General features: G+C 37.1%; 1 pseudogene; it reads left to right on the forward strand.

Moving 5' to 3' along the window:
- Positions 1-268: 268 nt before the first annotated feature.
- LOC124394871 lies at positions 269-8283 on the forward strand (annotated as a pseudogene).
- Positions 8284-8723: the final 440 nt, after the last annotated feature.

Genomic DNA, 8723 nt, shown 5'->3' on the forward strand with positions numbered 1-8723 from the left:
TACAAATGTCCTATATTTAACTCTTTACTGTAAAGTAAACTGTATTTACCATTCAGTCCATGAGTACAAAAACCAAAATGAAAAACACCACCACATCATTTTAAACATTTGTCAAATTTGATCATGACTACAATTAAAAAAAACTTAAATACAAATTTCAGCCACTGATTCTTAAAAAATTACAAAGTTATAAATTAATACATTTATATGCCACGTTAGACCAGTGACATGTCATTAACCAACCTGGCATACTTTAAAAATGACAACATTGGAAAAAAAATTAAATTTTAGTTACTGGACTCATATGAGGACTAACAAACATACGAAATTCATCAACCTTTTGGCCTTACAAAACTTAACTGGCCTGAAGCGGAGTACAATTTAAACCTAACATCAGATAACACTTATCCAAAATGCATTTTAACAATTATACAACACATGGATGATGGACAACAATCTATGTAATCAAGTAATTTTTAAGTGTCTGTACCTTGGTTGAAAGTTTAAGTGGATTCAGCTCCAGGAAAAGTTTTTGAAAGACATCCATAGTATATTTAATGTTCTTGGGGTATCGCAGGTCCAAGGCATATGTCAATCCCATAAGATAGCAGCAGGCTCTGCTAAGATCACAGAGTTTGTTGAGGACAACACCCTCAATCACAATGCCTACATCGGTGACTGACCCATCTTTCTGAAGCAGGTAGATCTTCAGCACTTCCTCTGCTAATTCATCTTGAACACAAATAGGTTGATCAGCAACATCCTGAAGACACAAATATAAAGAATAACAGGTTAGAGCTAATATTCATGGCAATTACAAAGGAAAAAATGTATACACATAAACGTGACTGACTGATAAAACATTACAGTTTAAAAACATCTTGCTGAATTCTTCATAATTTCATAAGAATGACAGACAATTAATTGATTTAAAATGTGAGTGCTTTACAACTTTTGAACTTTGCGCTTATACAGAGACACCAATAATGTAGACTTTTTACATGCAGTAATATTGTAGTTTGGACAATTAAGTTACGACATGATGTGAACTTACCCTGAGAGACAGCGTTCTTTTAACAGACCATGACGCTACAGCCCACCGGGATTTGTCCCATTAACGTTATCTGTTACATCAGTCTAGTTAACTTACAATTGCTGGACTAACTTAGTCATTATTTTCTACATTTAACTTTCTCACACGTGACTTTATATGCCCATCACCCAAGTAAATAACAATGACGAAGCCAAAAAAAAAAAAAACACTGAATGTTTTGTGTACCCAAAACACGGCCAATATGTAATTAAATTTAGACAACTGACTACTTACCAGTTTTTACGGAGTCTTACGGTGGTTTTAGTCATGTGACCAGCAAACTCAAACTGGTTTCCCATCGTTAAACGTTGTCCACGTGACCACAAAAGCCAGGAAACATGCTCAATTTATTTAGTCGATGCAAAATACAAAAAAAATTGATTGGAAGTTAGTAATCGTTTTGGTCTTTAAGACTAAGAAATTTAATTGCATCATTCTTAAATATTTTCATTTAAATGTACCAAAAACTTTAAATATATATAAAAAATATAATTTGTTGTTTAAATGCTTATTTTTCTTAATAAAATATACTTAATTAATTAAGTAAATATTATTTTAAAAAATCTCTGGGATTTTTACTCATTAATTTTGGTAATTCCAATTTAAATAATCTCTTAAATGATATTTAGAGATTTTATTGAGTTAATACAAGTATTTATTTTTGTGATATTTACAAAGCCACTGAATTATTTTTTACAGTGCAGGTTGTATTTCAGTAATAGGGCTGAGATCCAGAATGAATGTTTCCTCTGCATTAGGAGGAACTGGCTCACTTTCCTCTACAATCGTAGGTTCACCATCCCCTACAACACCTTGAATCCTGTGCAGAGCTTTAGAGTTCTCACCTTCATGAATGTCCAGAACCACATCTGTGTATTCACCTTTCTTAAAGGGTTTGTTGCCTGTTTGGGTGTATTTTGCTTCAGCAAGGTCCTTTGTTGCTCTGGCCCTCAGATTCTTCCATCTAAATTTCACTTGCTCCAAGGTCCTCTCTGGCCAGACCCCATTGCATTCACATTCTGGGTGATTTCAACCCAAATGTCTTTCTTCCTTTTGTTAGTCACCATTCCACCCGCAACAGAGCTTCCTACTATTGAGGCATAATGGCACTTAACACCCTCCAGCAGTGCATGGGTTTCTGCAACAGTGAAATTAGGTCCTTTTGAGTCCATGGTTCCACCTCATCTGTTGCAGTGAATATAGTATTTAGAGGCCTTGGACATGATTGATTTAATTGAACACAAGCCACAGCCCATCAGCCAATTGCTGTGTGGGTATTTGACAGCCATCTTATATTCAGCCTTTCTTAGAGGACTTAGTGAGGCACTGACATGGCAGGTATTCTCCATCACTACCACTGTTTTGATGGAAGAGGATACCGTCAAAGGGTGTATGTTTAGCGTGCACAACCACTGGAGCAATACACCACTGAAGAACTGTATGCTCGCTTTCGCTTTGGGAATGCTAATATTAAGTACATTGCAGACCTTGTCAGGCCAAAACTTCAACCTGAAGGAATCAGTCTGCCTGTGGAGGAACAGGTCCTCATTGGTCTGCGCTTCTATGCATCTGGCACTTCCTACCAAGTAGTTGGTGACAATATAGGAGTGGACAAATCAACTGTGAGTGATGTAGTGAAAGCTGTGTAAATTGCATTGGCCAGCCTGGTCAACAGTTTGTTTCACTTCCAAAGGATGTCCAGATTGCCCAGGCCAAGCACAAGTTTTTTCTTTTGGGGAACATGCCCAATACTTTTGGGGTTATTGACTGCACTCATGTGCATATCCAAGCACCTCATGGGAGGGATTGGGAGTACATCAACCAAAAGGGGCGATGCTGACCTTATCATCACAAACTGTGTTGTGAAGTTGCCTGGGTCTGTTCATGATGCACGTATCCTGAGAGAGAGTGCTTTATACAGAGCGTTGCAAACCAACCGACCGGATGGAATAATATTAGGAGACAGTGCCTATCCACTCCTACCATGGCTGATGACTTTTCTTGCAGCAACAACACCGGCGCAGGCACGCTTCAACACTGATCATTGCAAAACAAGATGTGCAATTGAACGTTTAAATGGAGTTCTGAAGAGACGCTTTGCATGCCTTAACTACTTGCGAGTGGAACCACAGGGAGCATGCAACATAATACTTGCGTGTATCGTTCTGCACAACATCGCTACCAGGCGCAATGTCCCTCTCTGTGATGATGTTTATGATGCACCTGAGCCTGTTGAAGAACCAGACCAACCTCTGGCATTCTGTCAGAATTAGGGACTGACTGGACGTATAGTAAGGGATGCAGTTGTTAGACATTATTTTTGACAGGCTCATCTCTGATGATTGTTTCTTTGAAATTAATATACGGTGATGAATGACAGAAAAATGGAATATATTATTTTTGTTTGTTATTGAAATCTGTTTGGGGGATTATTTCATATTTCGTTATTTTTACTTTACTATACTGAATAGCTTAATTGGTAGCCTATGTTTACTATATCTACTTTATCACTGTTACAACCGTTACTCAAGTCAAGTGCAAAATATAAATTAAATTATATACACTAAATGATACAAATGTATCATTTAACTAATTTTACTCAATTTTCCTCCTGGAATCCACCTTGAAATCCTACCCCCTGTTGGGATCAGTATAATCCCGTTTTTTTTTTGGATCAAAGTTATCCAACTCTTACTGACAAGTTTTGAACAACACAAACTGAAGGTTTGATCCAGATTTAAACTAGGATTGGATTCTGTGATCTAATCCGATTTCAGGTTCCTTCTTTCCCTTTTGAACAACCCATTTTCAAGATTTGATCCAATCCGATAACCAGAATCCAATCAACTTACCTTTGAACAACTGGCCCTGGGACTTCAACACTAAAATCTGTGCATTCATCTCAAGTGGTTGTCTTTCCCTCTGCACCCTCAATTTCTTCTTCACCAGCGTCATCTACCTCTACATTATCTTCAGGAATCTGTACACCATTAATACCAAACTGCTTAGAGCGATTTGAAATACCATGGCAGAGGCTCCCTGAGGAGTTGATACAGAACTTGGAAAGACAGAAAAGACTTAGTGCAAGACAATGAAGAGAAATGGTAAGGATCGTGGTCTCTGGAATGAAGATTTGCAAGAATCCAACCATTACACAACATAACAGAGATAGCAAAAGGATGGTGGCCAGGTATCCAAAGTCTCTGCAAGATATGATTGATGGTGACGTTATTGGACCAGGATATCATTCTCTGGTGAAGCAACTTCAGGCAAGAGTTGAAAATGTCAAGTGACCTGACACACCAAAGGTTATAAAGCGCAAAGCAGCATCAGATGATGACGATACAGACAAAATACCTACCGAACAAAAAGCAAGTGTTCGACACATATGGATGTATTAGCTGTAAAGCATTTGCCACTCTCAGAGACTGAGCAGAGTCAGCTTGACAAAAAAGAAGAAATGAAGATGTTTAAGAAGAACTACAGTACAGATGTTGTGAACGAACTAGTCAAGTGCACCTATTATACCCAGCGTAAAGACATCAACAAAGGGGCAAACATCCAGAAACTATGCCAGGAATGGCCCTTTCTCTTCAATGAAGTTGGTATGCCAGCACATTTACAAGAGCTGACACTCTTCTCAAGCTTCAGACTGAAAGCGGTCAGTCCAGTGGTTGCTCCCAAGAAGTCATTGAGATGCTGCTTCTTTTACTGGCTCATTTTGATGAGAAGGAAGAGCTTCTGTTCCACTGTGTTAAAACGACAAGCCTTGCAGAGGATGTATAGATGGTGCCACCCACAGCCTTCATTATTGTTTGTGGTAAGTAAAAAGAGCAAAATTTAAGTTTTTTCTGATGTAACTGCAATGTTATTGTACTTTTGGCTTGTTTAGTTTTGTTATATCATTTCCCACGATTTGTATAACATTTTATGTAGTCCAGAGGACTTCAATACATTGTCATTTATTCATTCTCGCACACATTCGCTAGCTTATGTACACGAAACACTGGCTAACACAACCTCAGAAGTTCGGACAGTAAGATGATTCATCCTATGATGTATGTAACTATTGAAGATGGATCCTGCCTTAATTGGTAATAAAAAGAGAACTAAATACATGGCTTGATTAATTATTGTGCCAAATATAGCATCCAAAAAGAAACTTTACCAACTTATTTTATTATACATTGACAGATCAATATTTATCATTTTCAGTTTTAATTTAAAATTAGCACTATTATTTAATTTTCCCTTTTATTTCCAATCTTATTGTTTAATAATTACTTTCCTTCATGTGTGTGTGTGTGTGTGTGTGTGTGTGTGTGTGTGTGTGTGTGTATATATATATATATATATATATATATATATATATATATATATATATATATATATATATATATATATATATATATATATATATATATAAAACGGACAATGAAGCCCCTGTTATTAAACGTTTGAATTTTAATTTTTTTTTTATTTCCAGGTACCTCCTGCTTCGCTGCTGAGACATTCATGTTGAGCATTGACAAGATGATTGTCAACGACCACATCACAACCTGGACCGCCGCCATCTGCCTGATATTTGGCAGTTATTACTGCTTTAACATACCCTACCCAGTGGAACTACAATCAACACTGGAGTTTCTCCAAACTGTAAAATTTCTGTTTTTATGGACACCTTTTTTGGATTTATCAAACGTATCATCTCAATTCAATTCAATTCAATTCAATTCATTTTTATTTGTATAGCGCTTTTAACAATGAACATTGTCTCAAAGCAGCTTTACACAGATAATGTGGTGATTAAACATAAATATGTTCTTTGTAAGTATGTTTGTCCCTGATGAGCAACTGTGGCAAGGAAAAACTCCCCGAGATGGCATAAGGAAGAAACCTTGAGAGGAACCAGACTCAAGAGGGAACCCATCCTCATCTGGGTTGCACCAAATGTCCATTTGAAGCAGATATACAATGTTGTGGGGTACAGTGATGATGATCAGAAGCAAACTGCACTCCCGAGTCAGTGCAGCAGACCGCCGACACCAACTACAGTCCAATCCGTCCTCAAAGCACCCGTTCTACTCCGAATTAAGAGACCGTCCCGAGCTGCACAGAAGTGTGAAGATCCAAGGAGGGAGAGGGGCAGGAACACTGGTCACTGGAGCCTCAGGAGCATGTTTAACTCGACCGAGAGAGAGAGAGAGAGAGGGTGACGGAAGAGAAGGATATGGATTATTAAGTGTAACTATTGGTGTACAGTTAATGTCACTGTGCAGTTTGGACTCGGCAAGACTCGCTATGGCAGCATAACTAAAAGGGAGAACCAGAAGGTAACACAGACATGAGGGATCTCTGGGATAAGAGACGACCCACCACACCACCGTCAACAAACCTGAGTGAACGTGTGAATGTGAGGGACGACAGCATACAAATATACCAGTTCACCAAACACTCTATATCCATGTTCCCTCCAGATCTGTGCCTTTACCTAAGAGAAATCTACTGATAAAAGGCTTGACTAAATAAATACGTTTTCAACCTCGACTTGAACACTGAGACTGTGTCTGAGTCCCGAACACTGATTGGAAGGCTGTTCCATAACTGTGGGGCTTTATAAGAGAAAGATCTGCCCCCTGCTGTAGTCTTCATTATTTGAGGAACCAACAGATAGCCAGCACCTTTTGATCTAAGTAGGCGTGGAGGATCATACTGGTACAGAAGTTCACTCAGATACTGCGGTGCGAGACCATTGAGTGCTTTATCGTCAGTAGTAATATTTTATAGTCAATGCGAGATTTGATTGGGAGCCAGTGTAGACTGATTAAAACAGGGGTGATGTGGTCATATTTCCTAGATCTAGTGAGGACCCTTGCTGCTGCATTCTGGACTAACTGAAGCTTATTGATGCACTTACTCGCACACCCAGACAGTAAAGCGTTACAGTAGTCTAATCTAGAAGTAACAAAAGCATGAACCAGTTTTTCTGCATCCTGTAACGACATCATATTTCTAATCTTAGCAATATTTCTAAGGTGAAAGAAGGCGATTCTGGTGATATTATTCACGTGAGACTCAAAGGAAAGACTCGGGTCAATAATCACACCAAGGTCTTTGACAGCCGTACATGCTGAAACAGAAACACCATCCAGAGATGCTACGTAATCGGAAAGTTTACTTCTAGCTGCATGTGGTCCTAGTAAAAGTACTTCCGTCTTATCTGAGTTGAGCAGAAGAAAGTTATTAAGCATCTATCTAAGGTTGTTAATTTTCTCAATCTTTCTCTCACTCTTTTTATTCCATAAAGGTGTTTCTTCTCCATAAATCCTGAGAGAGGCACCAAGGTTGAATCCAAGAAGAAAAAAGTGTTCTCAGTCAATCCCAGAGTCCTCACTCTCATCTCAGACATTGTTGACCATGAGTGGATCTAGTACTACCCCTCTTGTTGTGGACAATGTGATAAAGGTGTGTTATAGACTCTACAGATGTTTTTGTTGTTGAAACAATTGTTACACTTCTGAATGTCAGTGAAAAGTTTTTAACAATTTGGAGTTTTACTAAACAAGATTTGTTAAAGTACCTGTTTTTTTTTTTTTTTTTTGCTTGTTAGTTCCAGGAGTTTCTTAGATTATAATTTTCCTACAGTTTTTACATCATTCTAATGATGTAAAAAAGGGCTGCATATACATCACTAGCTAGCATTTTGTAAATCAAAAACTTCTGTAAAGTTCACAAAAAAATTTTGTATGTTTTCCTTTTTTTTCAATTACATGATGCAGTTTGAAGACGTACAGTTTCAGCTTTACGGCACAGTTCTGTGCGTAAAAATAAGTCAAAGTAATTTTTTTCCAGGAATTTCTTGAATTCAGATTTTATTGAAATAGAAAAATAGTTTATTTTCCTATAACTGCATTTGCATATTTTAAAATAAGGAACATTTATTATATGTTTTAACATTTTTGTAGTTCAAACAGCACCAATAACACTTAAAGTTCTCAAACTTATGGTAAAGGTGTTTGCAAATTGTCTGCCACAGTTGATGTAAAATATAATGTATGCTCAACTTATAACACTGGTTTTGCCCAATTTGAAGAGAACTCATTGAGACAGTCCTTGGTGATTTGAGTGAAATGTTTAATATTTGATGTTCACAACTTCATAGCTGGTAAATAAATTCCTTATTTAAAATATAAGGTGGACATTTGTCTTGCATTTATACATTTTAATAAATTAATGCATTGTGTATTAAGCTTACAGAATAGACCGATTAAAAGGGCTCCTTCTGAAAAAGGTAACTACCAGGCAGGCTTAATACTTTACTTGGACTTAAAAATTATTTGTATGCATGAAATGAGGTAGTAGTTTGATCATTCATTGTGAAATAACCAGCCAATGGTGATATTTCATATATTCCACTAGGTAAACCCTTTGATAGCTCATAAAAGTTTTCCATGTCATCTCTGAATTATTATTAATCATAATTATTAAAAAGGGGAAACTGCAAAGCATTTTTTTAAAATAAATTCTGGGAATTTTTGACAGTTAATTTTACAGGGAAAAGATGTTTTTTGTGGCACAAACTTAATTATATAGGTTGGTTTCTTGTTCATTTTAAGGAAAACATTGTTTT

The sequence above is a fragment of the Silurus meridionalis genome, chromosome 2 (genome assembly GCF_014805685.1).
Source record: "Silurus meridionalis isolate SWU-2019-XX chromosome 2, ASM1480568v1, whole genome shotgun sequence".
NCBI lineage: Eukaryota > Metazoa > Chordata > Actinopteri > Siluriformes > Siluridae > Silurus > Silurus meridionalis.